Below are 12,422 nucleotides of genomic sequence, written 5' to 3' on the forward strand. Positions count from 1 at the left end.
TATAAGTCCAGTCCATTGCAGTGGTGCAGTGTTGTGCTGCATCAGTACAGTGGTAGTGTCTTGTGCTGCATCAGTCCATTACAGTGGTGGTGTCCTCTGCTGCCATATGTCCAGTGCTGCAGTATAAGTCCAGTCCACTGCAGTGGTGCTGTATTATCCTGCATCAGTACAGTGTTGGTGTCCCTGTGCTGCTGTATATGTCCAGTGGTGCTGCTGTATATGTCCAGTGGTACTGCCGTATATATCCAGTGATACTGCCGTATAAATCCAGTGATACTGCCGTATATGTCCAATGGTAATGCCATATAATTCCAGTGGTACTGGCATATAAATCCAGTCCAGTGATACTGCTGTATATGTCCAGTGATACTGCCGCTTATGTCCAGTGGTACAGCCGTATAATTCCAGTGGTAATGCCATATAATTCCAGTGATACTGCTGTATAATTCCAGTGGTATTGGTGTATAGTTACAGTGGTACTGGCATTTAAATCAAGTCCAGTGATACTGCCGTATATGTCCAGTGGTACTGCAGTATAATTCCAGTGGTACTGCCATATAATTCCAGTGATACTGCTGCATAATTCCAGTGGTACTGGTGTATAGTTCCAGCGGTACTGGAGTATAAATCCAGTCCAGTGATACTGCCATATATGTCCAGTGGTACTGCCATATAATTCCAGTGATACTGCCGTATATGTCCAGTGGTCATGCCATATAAATACAGCGGTACTGGCGTATAAATCCAGTCCAGTGATACTGCTGCATAAATCCAGTGGTACTGCCATATAAATACAGTGATACTGCTGTATATGTCAAGTGGTACCGCTGTATAAATCTAATGGTACTGTCACATAAATACAGTCCAGTGATACTGCCATATATGTCCAGTGGTACTGCCATATAATTCCAGTGATATTGCCGTATAATTCCAGTGGTACTGGCATATAAATTCTGTCCAGTGATTCTACCATATATGTCCAGTGGTACTGCCACATAATTCCAGTGATACTGCCATATATATGTCCAGTGGTACTGCCGAATACATCCAGTCCAGTGATACTGCTGTGTATATCCAGTGATACTGCTGATTATGTCCAGCGGTACTGCCATATAAATCCAGCGATACTGCCATATGTGTACAGGGATACTGGCGTATATGTCCAGTGATACTGCGGTATATGTCCACTGGAATTGCCATATAAATCCAGTGGTACTGGCGTATAAATTCAGTCCAGTGATACTGCCATATATGTCCAGTGGTACTGCCGTATAAATCCAGTAATACTGCCATATATGTCCAGTGGTACTGACGTATAAATCCAGTGGTACTGGCGTATAAATCCAGTCTGGAGATAGTGCCGTATATGTCCAGTGGTACTGCTGTATAAATCCAGTGATACTGCCGTATATATGTCCAGGGGTCCTGCAGTAAAATCCAGTGGTACTGGCATATAAATCAAGTACAGTGATACTGCCATATATGTCCGTTGGTACTGCCATATAATTCTAGTGATACTGTCTAATATTTCCAGTGGTACTGGCGTATAAATCCAGTGATACTGCCGTATAAATCCAGTCCAGTGGTACTGCTGTATAATTCCAGTGGTACTGCCATATAATTCCAGTGATACTGCCGTATAATTCCAATGATATTGCCATATAATTCCAGTGGTACTGGCATTTAAGTCCAGTGATACTGCCGTATAAATCCAGTCCAGTGGTACTGCCATATAAATCCAGTGGTAATTCTGTATAATTCCAGTAATACTTCCATATAATTCCAGTGATACTGCTGTATAATTCCAGTGGTACTAGCGTATAAATCCAGTGATACTGTCGTATAAATCTAGTCCAGTGGTACTGACGCATAACTCCAGATGTACTGCCGTATAATTCCAGTGATACTGGAGTATAATTGCAGTGGTACAGGCATATAAATCCAGTGATACTGCTATATAAATCAAGTCCAGTGGTACTGCCGTATAAATCCAGTGGTACTGCTATATAATTCCAATGATACTGCCATATAATTCCAGTGGTAATAGCATATAAATCCAGTGATACTGCTGTATAAATCCAGTCCAGTGGTACTGCCGTATAAATCCAGTGGTACTGCCATATAAATCCAGTGGTACTGCCATATAGTTCCAGTGATACTGCCGTATAATTCCAGTGATATTGCTGAATAATTCCCGTTATACTGTCGTATAATTCCAGTGGTACTGCCATATAAATCCAGTCCAGTGGTGCTGCCATATAAGTTCAGTGGTGCTGTATATTATTTACGTCAAATAAAGGGGTTATTAATATTTGATCCAAAGAATTTTCACAGGGTTTGCCCTGTGTGATGTAGAGGAACGCTCTCCTGTACCGCATATTGTTATATAACTCCAGAACAATAATGGAGAACAAAAATTTGGAGGATAAAATAGGGAAATATCAAGAACAACTTCCTCCTAGTGCTGAAACTGCTGCCACTAGTCATAACATAGACAATGAAATGCAATCAACGTCGTCTGCCAAGGCCGATGCCCAATGTGATAGTAGGGAATGTAAAATCCAAAAAGCAAAAGTTCAGTAAAAAGATCCTAAAAAATAAATTTAAATGGTCTGAGGAGAGACGTAAACTTGCCAATATGCCATTTACGACACAAAGTGGCAAGGACCGGCTAAGGCCCTGGCCTATGTTCATGACTAGTGGTTCAGCTTCACATGACTATGGAAGCCCTCATCCTCCCGCTAGAAAAATGATAAGAGTTAAGCTGGCAAAAGCACAGCAAAGAACTGCACGTTCTAATATGATATCACAAATCCCCAAGGATAGTCCAAGTGTGACGGCGGTTGCGATGCCTGACCTTCCCAACACTGGGTGGGAAGAGGTGGCTCCTTCCACCATTTGCACGCCCTCTGCAAGTGCTGGAAGTAGCACCACAGTCCAGTTTCTGATATTCAAATTAAAGATGTCACTGTTTAAGTACACCAGGATGAGGATATGGGTGTTGCTGGCGCTGAGGAGGAAGTTGACGAGGAGGAATCTGATAGTGATGTGGTTTGTTTAAATCAGGCATCGGGGGAGACACCTGTTGTCCGTGGGATGAATAAGCCCATTGTAATGCTCGGGTAAAATACCAAAAAAGCCACTTATTCAGTGTGGAATTTTTTCTTCACAAATCGGGACAACAGGTGTCAAGCCATGTGTTACCTCTGTCAATCTGTAATAAGTAGGGGTAAGGATGTTAACCACCTAGGAACATCCTCCCTTATACGTCACCTGCTGCGCATTCATCTGAAGTCAGTGTCAAGTTTTGAAACTTTGAGTAAGAGCGTAAGCAGTCAACTGACACCTAAATCCCTTCTTCCTCTTGTACCCAAGCTCCTGCAAGCCACACCACCAACTCCCTCAACGTCAACTTCCTCCTCAGTCAGGAATGTCAGTAATCCTGCAGGCCATGTCACTGGTAAGACTGAGGATTCCTCTCCTAACCGGTATTCCTCCGGAGAGATCCTTGAGTGGTACGCCTACTGATGCTGTTGCTGCTGCTGTTGTTGTTGCTGCTGGGAGTCGATCGTCATCCCAGAGGGGAAGTATTGTACTACTTCCAGTAAGCAATTGACTGTCCAACAGTCATTTGTGAGGAAGATGAAATATGACAGCAGTCATCCTGTTGCAAAGCGGATAACTGAGGCCTTGACAGCTATGTGTTAGGTTCCTGGTGCTCAGAACAAGGGAGATGTTATAAAGAGAGTCCAGAGCACCAGGACGTAATGCTGGGAAAGGGAAACGGAATGGGAGTAGCCCCTGGAACCCTACCTCCGTTGTTTTACCCGTGCTGTCAATTCACTCTTGCGAGACTATGGTTTCTTGGGCCCATGGCAGCCGCGTTTGAAGGGCGGATTAAGTCTGCCCAACTCCGATGCCCCCTCAGGTATTAAGGAAAGACAAAGAGTGAACTGAGACAGGGTAATAACAAGGGGCCCTCTAACTGAAACAACCAAAGCCAGGGGCTACTGACTAGCCTAAAACTAAATGTATGTGCGGCTTGCCGCCAAAGGAAAAGAACAACAAAGGAAATGCTGTCCACACGCCGACACAATACTTTTGTGTATCGGCGGTGACAGCATAAGCAGAACCCTCTGCAAAACACCAGTGACAGATATAACCAAGGAATACAGCGGCCTAGGCCGACGGACGCGGCAGAGCCGCTACTCACGGAACCGGTACAAATACTGGCAAACGGACTGGAACCCCCAACGCTGCCGACACAGACTCTCAGAACTGGAGGACAGGTAGAATCCCAAACGACAGACTGGTGGACACCAAGAAGCCAGAAACTCGACCAGGCATAGGCAAAGCCACAGGACTTCTGGACAGGAACGCTTCACGGCAGGACACGGGATCAGACACAGGAATCGACACAGGGACTGACACAGGAATCGACACAGGAAGCAGCTAGACAGACACTGCTAGGCAGGAGCTCAGGAACTGGCAGGAACAAGCTCAGAACTCAAGCAGACTGGAAACCTAGAAATATCACCAGCGTCTGTGAATTGCACTCAGCCAGCATATAACAGAGAGGCCTAATTAATTATGTCATGCAGCTGCCCTGTTGCATGACTCCAAACTGACAAGATGCAATTAGCAGCAAGGTGAGGCTGAACACATGGGAACAAGCTGCAATTACACAGACTCACCACCGGCAGCAAAGAAGAGTATTCTAAAACAGAGCAACGGGAAATCCTGGCCTGCAAGACAACTTATGAACATAAAATTGGAATGAACCACTACCTGTGGTTCATAACAGTATCCTCTCCTTAAGGGTGAGATCCGAGCACCCCATGACACCCACGGGGAACATAAACAGAAGTATAACATAAAATACATATCCAAAATGCAAAATGGAAATGAGCCACAGCCGTGGCTCATAACATTACCCCCCCCCCTTGAGGAGGGGTCAAAGGACCCCAAAATTCAGACTATCCAACACAAGGGATACAAAAAAAAACCTGACACACTGGTCTAACAGACAAGAAAACAGAAACAAGCTGTAACAACAGCTTGTAACAGTGCCCTCCCCTTGATGGTGGCCACTGGACACAAGACAAGGGAAAAAATTTTTTTTTTTTTTTTTTATATCAAGGCAAGAGTCAAAAATTATTTCTTTTTCTTCTTCTTCTTCTTCTTTTTACAAAGCTCTTTAGGTCTGACCAAGGTAATTCCCCAAACATTGTCTGAACTGATGGTACCACCCAGCAAGGCTGCGTTCAAATCAGAGATAGGTCTCTTACCCTTGGGAGCTGAACTTTCAGGCAAAGTACTACTATTAGAAGAAGACAGAAAAGCACATCCTGCAGTCAAAACAACAGGCTGAGACTCTTGTACCGAGTCTACAGTATACGGTGAACTCTCAGCAGATAAGATGAGTGACCTAGAGGAACCTGAACCAATTTCTTTGGAACCATATCTTTTAATAACTGCATCACTGAATGCTGGGGGATCCTGAAGAATGGGATCTTCAGCTTTCATTAGGCTGGTCGCCCACTCAAAAGGCTCTCCTCTAAAAGAATAAATCAGATAGAGCACAAGGTTCTCTGAAGTGATGCCCAGAAATGGTCTAGACAACATAATGATGTAATAGTGTTTGTATAGCGCCAGAAATTGAACTAAGTCCCCATCAAAGATTATAGATGTTGAGATATCAACAGAGTCAGGATCTGCTTCATTCCCATCTGACTGACTAGAGTGCTTTGCTAGGACCTGATCACTATTGACCTTACTCGAGGCTGAGACTTTCTGAACCCCACCTGGGGCAGTGACTTTCTGAACCCCACCCGGGGCAGTGACTTTCTGAACCCCACCCGGGGCAGTGACTTTCTGAACCCCACCCTGGGCAGTGACTTTCTGAACCCCACCCGGGGCAGTGGCCTCCGGGAACCCCGCTGGGCCAGTGGCCTCCGGGAACCCCGCTGGGGCAGTGGCCTCGGATTCTATTACTGGGACCGAGCCGTCGGCCTCCCCCACTGGGACCGAGCCATCGGCCTCCCTCACTGGGACCGAGCCATCGGCTTCCCTCACTGGGACTGAGCCATTGGCCTCCCTCTCTGAGTCAATAATTATCGAAACTTCTCCCGGGACTATGACTTCCGGGACTTTTGCTGAAGCTATAACCTTCAGAACCTCCACAAATGCTATGCCTCTTAAGTTCTTTCCTGGGGAAGCGACCTCTAGACCCTTCTTTGAGGCTGCGTCTCTCGAGACCCCACTTGGGGATATTACTTCAAAGATCCCTTCTGAGGTTTTGCTTCTCGAGTTCCCTTCTAGAACTGTGGTTTTAGATATCCTTTCTGGGGTTGCGCTTTTCAAGTCCCTACCTGGGGTAACAGCTTCTGAGACCCCTTCTGGTATGGAAACCTGAGCTATAATATTTGATGTCCCTCTATAAGCTAGAGCATCGGGTACCGCTCCAGCGCTCTGGGCATCGGGTACCGTTCCAGCACTCTGGGCATCGGGTACCGCTCCAGCACTTTGGGCATCGGGCACCGCTTCTGCACTCTGGGCATCGGGCACCGCTCCAGCACTCTGGGCATCGGGCACCGCTCCAGCACTCTGGGCATCGGGCACCGCTCCAGCACTCTGGGCATTGGGTACCGCACCAAGATCCTGAGCATCGGGCACCTCTCCAGGACCCTGGGCAACGGGCACCACTCAAGGACCCTGGGCAACGGGCACCACTCCAGGACCCTTGGCAACGGGCACCACTCCAGGACCCTAGGCAACGGGCACCACTCCAGGACACTGGGCAACGGGCACCACTCCAGGACACTGGGCAACGGGCACCACTCCAGGACCCTGGGCAACGGGCACCACTCCAGGACCCTGGGCAACGGGCACCACTCCAGGACCCTGGGCAACGGGCACCACTCCAGGAACCTGGGCATCGGGAAACACTCCAGGGGCTTGCAACTCTGCTTCAACAGGAACCTCAAGAGAGGAGAGAAACATTCTCTTTTGATTCCTGAATCTATAATGGGGCTCCCTTGCCCAAGGACCCCAATTATAGGACAGAGAGCTTTTTAGTGTGGGTTGTGTGACAAGTACCTCTTTGCCACAGTAGAGACAGGAGTAGGTCTTGTATCCTGACTCAACTTGGCCAGAGGGCAAGACTTGTCACCACACTTTGGCTTGCACAACTCACAGGTCTGCAGATAGTGGCCTAAACCCCCACAATATAGGCATAAACTTAAGTTTCTGCGACGCAGACGCTCCTCTTCTGAGTGCCTGGGCTGCAGAAAACTTTTAAACCTTTTCTCTTCAATTAAACCAGAGGATTCTCTTGTCACCATACTGTGAACAAGAGTCTCTTTAGAGATAGATGTACTCTCAACGACTTCTGGCAAGATGAGCAAGATTTTAGTCAGAAGGTTTTGCAGTTGCTTTAAGGATTGCTGCAAAACTTCTAGTCGCTCAGGTCTCAAAGCACTGAAAGCAGAGTTCAGGGCTGAGAGAGATGCCTGCAGGGCTTGCATAGTAGACATAGGAGGATTTAAAACTAGACAAGACAAGACTAGGCAAGACTAGACAAGGCAAGACTAGACAAGGCAAGACTAGACAAGGCAAGACTAGATTTTTTATTTTTTTTAAATACCGGACTGGATTTTTAAACACCGGACTGGAATTCTAAACACCGGACTGAATTCTAAACACCGGACTGGATTCTAAACACCGGACTGGATTCTGCACACTGAATTCTAGACTGGACTGGATTCTAAACACCGGACTGGATTCTAGACTAGACACTGGACTGGGCCAAAAAAGAAAAAAGTTTTATTTCTTTTTTGTGGTATTGCTGGTGATAATGTTAGGTTCCTGGTGCTCAGAACAAGGGAGATGTTATAAAGAGAGTCCAGAGCACCAGGACGTAATGCTGGGAAAGGGAAACGGAATGGCAATAGCCCCTGGCACCCTACCTCCGTTGTTTTACCCGTGCTGTCAATTCACTCTTGCGAGACTATGGTTTCTTGGGCCCATGGCAGCCGCGTTTGAAGGGCGGATTAAGTCTGCCCAACTCCGATGCCCCCTCAGGTCTTAAGGAGAGACAAAGAGTGAACTGAGACAGGGTAATAACAAGGGGCCCTCTAACTGAAACAACCAAAGCCAGGGGCTACTGACTAGCCTAAAACTAAATGTATGTGCGGCTTGCCGCCAAAGGAAAAGAACAACAAATGAAATGCTGTCCACACGCCGACACAATACTTTTGTGTATCGGCGGTGACAGCATAAGCAGAACCCTCTGCAAAACACCAGTGACAGATATAACCAAGGAATACAGCGGCCTAGGCCGACGGACGCGGCAGAGCTGCTACTCACGGAACCGGCACAAATACTGGCAAACGGACAGGAACCCCCAACGCTGCCGACACAGACTCTCAGAACTGGAGGACAGGCAGAATCGCAAACGACAGACCGGTGGACACCAAGAAGCCAGTAACTCGACCAGGCATAGGCAAAGCCACAGGACTTCTGGACAGGAACGCTTCACGGCAGGACACGGAATCAGACACAGGAATCGACACAGGGACTGACACAGGAATCGACACAGGAAGCAGCTAGACAGACACTGCTAGGCAGGAGCTCAGGAACTGGCAGGAACAAGCTCAGAACTCAAGCAGACTGGAAACCTAGAAATATCACCAGCGTCTGTGAATTGCACTCAGCCAGCATATAACAGAGAGGCCTAATTAATTATGTCATGCAGCTGCCCTGTTGCATGACTCCAAACTGACAAGATGCAATTAGCAGCCAGGTGAGGCTGAACAAATGGGAACAAGCTGCAATTACACAGACTCACCAACGGCAGCAAAGAAGAGTATTCTAAAACAGAGCAACGGGAAATCCTGGCCTGCAAGACAACTTATGAACATAAAATAGGAATGAACCACTACCTGTGGTTCATAACAGTATCCTCTCCTTAAGGGTGAGATTCGAGCACCCCATGACACCCACGGGGAACATAAACAGAAGTATAACATAAAATACATAACCAAAATGCAAAATGGAAATGAGCCACAGCCCTGGCTCATAACACTATGTTGGTGTTAGATGTGTCCGGTATCTGCCATCACTTCAGTGGGACTTAAAAAATTGATGGAGGTAGTGTCCCCCTGGTACCAAATCCCATCTAGGTTCCACTTCACTAGGCAGGCGATACCGAGAATGTACAGAGATTTCAGAAAAAGTGTTTAGTATCCTAAAAAAATGCAGTTGCACGGACATGTGGACAAGTGGAACAGGGAAGTAAGGACTATATGACTGTGACAGCCCACTGGGTAGATGTATTGTCTCCCGCAGCAACAACAGCAGCGGCACCAGTAGCAGCATCTCGCAAATGCCCACTCGTTCCTAGGCAGGCTATGCTATGTATCACCGCTTTCCATAAGAGGCACACCGCTGACAGCCTCTTACGGAAACTGAGGGACATCATTGCACAATGGCTTACCCCAATTAGACTCTCTTGGTGATTTGTAATATCGGACAATGCCACCAATATTGTGCGTGCATTACATTTGGACAAATTGCAGCACGTCCCATGTTTTGCACATACAATTAATTTGGTGGTGCAGATTTTTTTTTTTAAATGACAGGGGAGTGTAGGAGATGCTGTCGGTGGCCCGAAAAATTGTGGTCCACTTTCAACATTCAGCCACCGCGTGCCAAAGACTGGAGCACCAGCAAGCACTCTTGAACCTGTCCTGCCATCACCTGAAGCAAGAGGTGGTAATGAGGTTGAATTCAACACTCTATATGCTTCAGTGGATGGAGGAGCAGCAAAACGCCATTCAAGCCTATACATCCACCTACGATATAGGCAAAGGAGTGGGTATGCACCTAAGGTGACTCAAGAGCCATGGAGAATGATTTCCATCTTGTGCAATGTTCTCCAACCCTTCGAACTTTCCACATGTAAAGTCAGTTCAGACACTGCCAGCTTGAGTCAGGTCATTCCCCTCATCAGGCTTTTGCAGAAGTAGCTGGAGAAATTGAAGGAGGAGCTAACATGGAGCGATTCCGCAGAGTATGTGGGACTTGTGGATGGAGCCCTTCATTCACTTTGCCAGGATTCAAGGGTGGCCAATCTGTTGAAATCAGAGCACTACATTTTAGCCACCGTACTCGATCCTAGGATATAAGATCAATATTTGTTTGCGATGTCATTCACATTATGAGATGAGGAGATTTTTTGCTGTATACACAGCAATCTATAATGTTTTAGAAATTATCATGGCGAATTATGTATCTTGTCTGTCTCATGCTAGGACCCCAAGAAAATGGCGGCCGAGGAACCTCTGGTTGGTCCTCTGGATTATATTGTTTATGTATAAATGACAGTTTATTAATATCGTATGTGCTGACATAGGATCGCCACTGCTGTTGGAGTATTGTTTGTTTTTGTTTTTTTGCAACCGGTAACAAAGAATAAACTAATGCAATGGAATTGGTGTGTCACGATCCGGGTATCTGGACGCCATTTCTTACCCATCAGATGCCTCCTAAGGCTGGCTCAGCGCTCCAGGACCGGATCCCATCTGTTATACTGATGTGCATATTCCCGCATCCTCTCCTGTCTCTCTGGACGCTGTCACAGTAACGCCTTATACATCTGGCATGGCGTCTCCCGCAGCCTCCGCCGCCGTTCCTGAGCTTCTGCATTCAGAGTGGCGATTACGTCAGCCGCGGCCTCCGCTGTGTCCGCGTGGTTGGATGTGCACCTGTCAGCCTGGCGTCTCCTGTCTCCGGTGGCCGGCGCCGCCATTACTGTTTTCCAGACCACATGGATTACAAACCAAACTTCCCTCCAAGTGTCTGCATGGGCGCAGCCATCTTGGATTCTGTCATCTGATCATATTCACCAATCTGATGTCTGTATTATTAATTTGCATAATTGCCTAGCCAATGCCTTCCTTGCTGCAGGTATAAATAGGTTGTGCCTGAGCAAGGAAGGCGTCAGTGCTTTGGTTGTCAAACCTAGTTCCAGTTTGTCTCTCTTCTGTGAATGTCTTCCAGGTTCCAGCTCCAGTCTCCAGACTTCTGCTATAGAGACCCGCACCAGCATTCCATCTGCGGTGTAGCCTGACTCTCCGATCCATACTGGACTCACCTGTTTCCAGCTACAACATCACCTGCTTCCAGCTCAGCTTCCAGCAGTGTACAGCTTCTCTTAAAGGGCCGGTGTCCTTTCTGCAGTTTACCACTCTCCACCGGTATTATTATTTCTCCGCTCTCAAATTCTACATTTCATCTACATTGCATCGCTCTCAAGCTTTATTTATTATTTAACTGGTTCCAGCCAGTATCCACTCCGTGCCAACACCTGTCTGGTTCTAACCAGTACCCACAGCAGCATTTTATCTACAGCAGTCCAGCTTTCCCTGGAACACCAGCTGGTACGACCCTGGGCTTTCCTCATTGCTACAGTTGAGCCTGGTAAGGACTTTCCAACTTGCAGATAATAAGAACTGTCTCATACCACCAGAGCTCTGTGGCCCCTGCCACCCTGTAGTACCCAGGAACTGTATTATTATTTCTCTGCTGATTTTTATGTTACTTTTTACTGCTACTGTGATGCATGGAGTTTGTCGTCGTGGTCACGCCTTCGGGCGGTTTCTCTTCATGTTACTTACATGTCCAGGGGTCTGATACAACCTCCCAGGTTCCGGTACATCTCAGCCCCTACAACTGAGGCTGCCTTCCGTCAGCTCAGGCCCTCAGTTGTGACATGGTGTTAGAACTACAAAAATGGCCGCCGAGGTATTTCTGGTCTGGTCACATGACCGGAAGACCCCGCTGAAGGAAATGGAGTCCACTTGATGGTACTGTTTAAGCACATATGACAATTTACTAATATCGTATGTACCAATATAGGATTGTAATTTCTGCTAGAATATGAATACTGACCAAATGAATCCAGCCGGAGACCAGGATCAAGCGGCCAGGCCGATGCAAGAACTGGCAGCCCGACTTGAACATCAGGAGGCTGCACAGGGCCACATCATCCGCTGTCTCCAGGATCTCTCTACTCGGCTGGATGGGATTCAGACAACTCTCCGTGGATCAGGCGCATCTGGGGCGTCAACCACAGTGACTGCAACTATAGCCCCACCCACCTTACCCGTTTCTGCTCCACGTCTTCATCTTCCAACGCCAGCAAAATTTGACGGATCTCCAAGATTCTGCAGGGGATTTCTCAACCAGTGTGAGATTCAGTTTGAGCTACAACCTGGCAATTTTCCCAGTGACCGTACAAAAATTGCCTACATCATCTCTCTTCTCAGTGGCTCAGCCCTTGACTGGGCATCACCGTTATGGGAGAGGTCCGACACCCTGCTATCTTCTTACACTGCATTCGTGTCAACATTCAGGCGCAT

At 47.2% G+C, this 12,422-nt stretch overlaps 1 long non-coding RNA gene across 1 annotated transcript in view; it reads right to left on the reverse strand.

Moving 5' to 3' along the window:
- LOC134934864 (uncharacterized) overlaps window positions 1-12,422 on the reverse strand; it is a 144,376-nt gene that overhangs the window by 11,913 nt on the left and 120,041 nt on the right. The gene's annotated exons all lie outside the window — the stretch shown is intronic.

The sequence above is a fragment of the Pseudophryne corroboree genome, chromosome 6 (assembly GCF_028390025.1).
Source record: "Pseudophryne corroboree isolate aPseCor3 chromosome 6, aPseCor3.hap2, whole genome shotgun sequence".
NCBI classification, from domain to species: Eukaryota; Metazoa; Chordata; class Amphibia; order Anura; family Myobatrachidae; genus Pseudophryne; species Pseudophryne corroboree.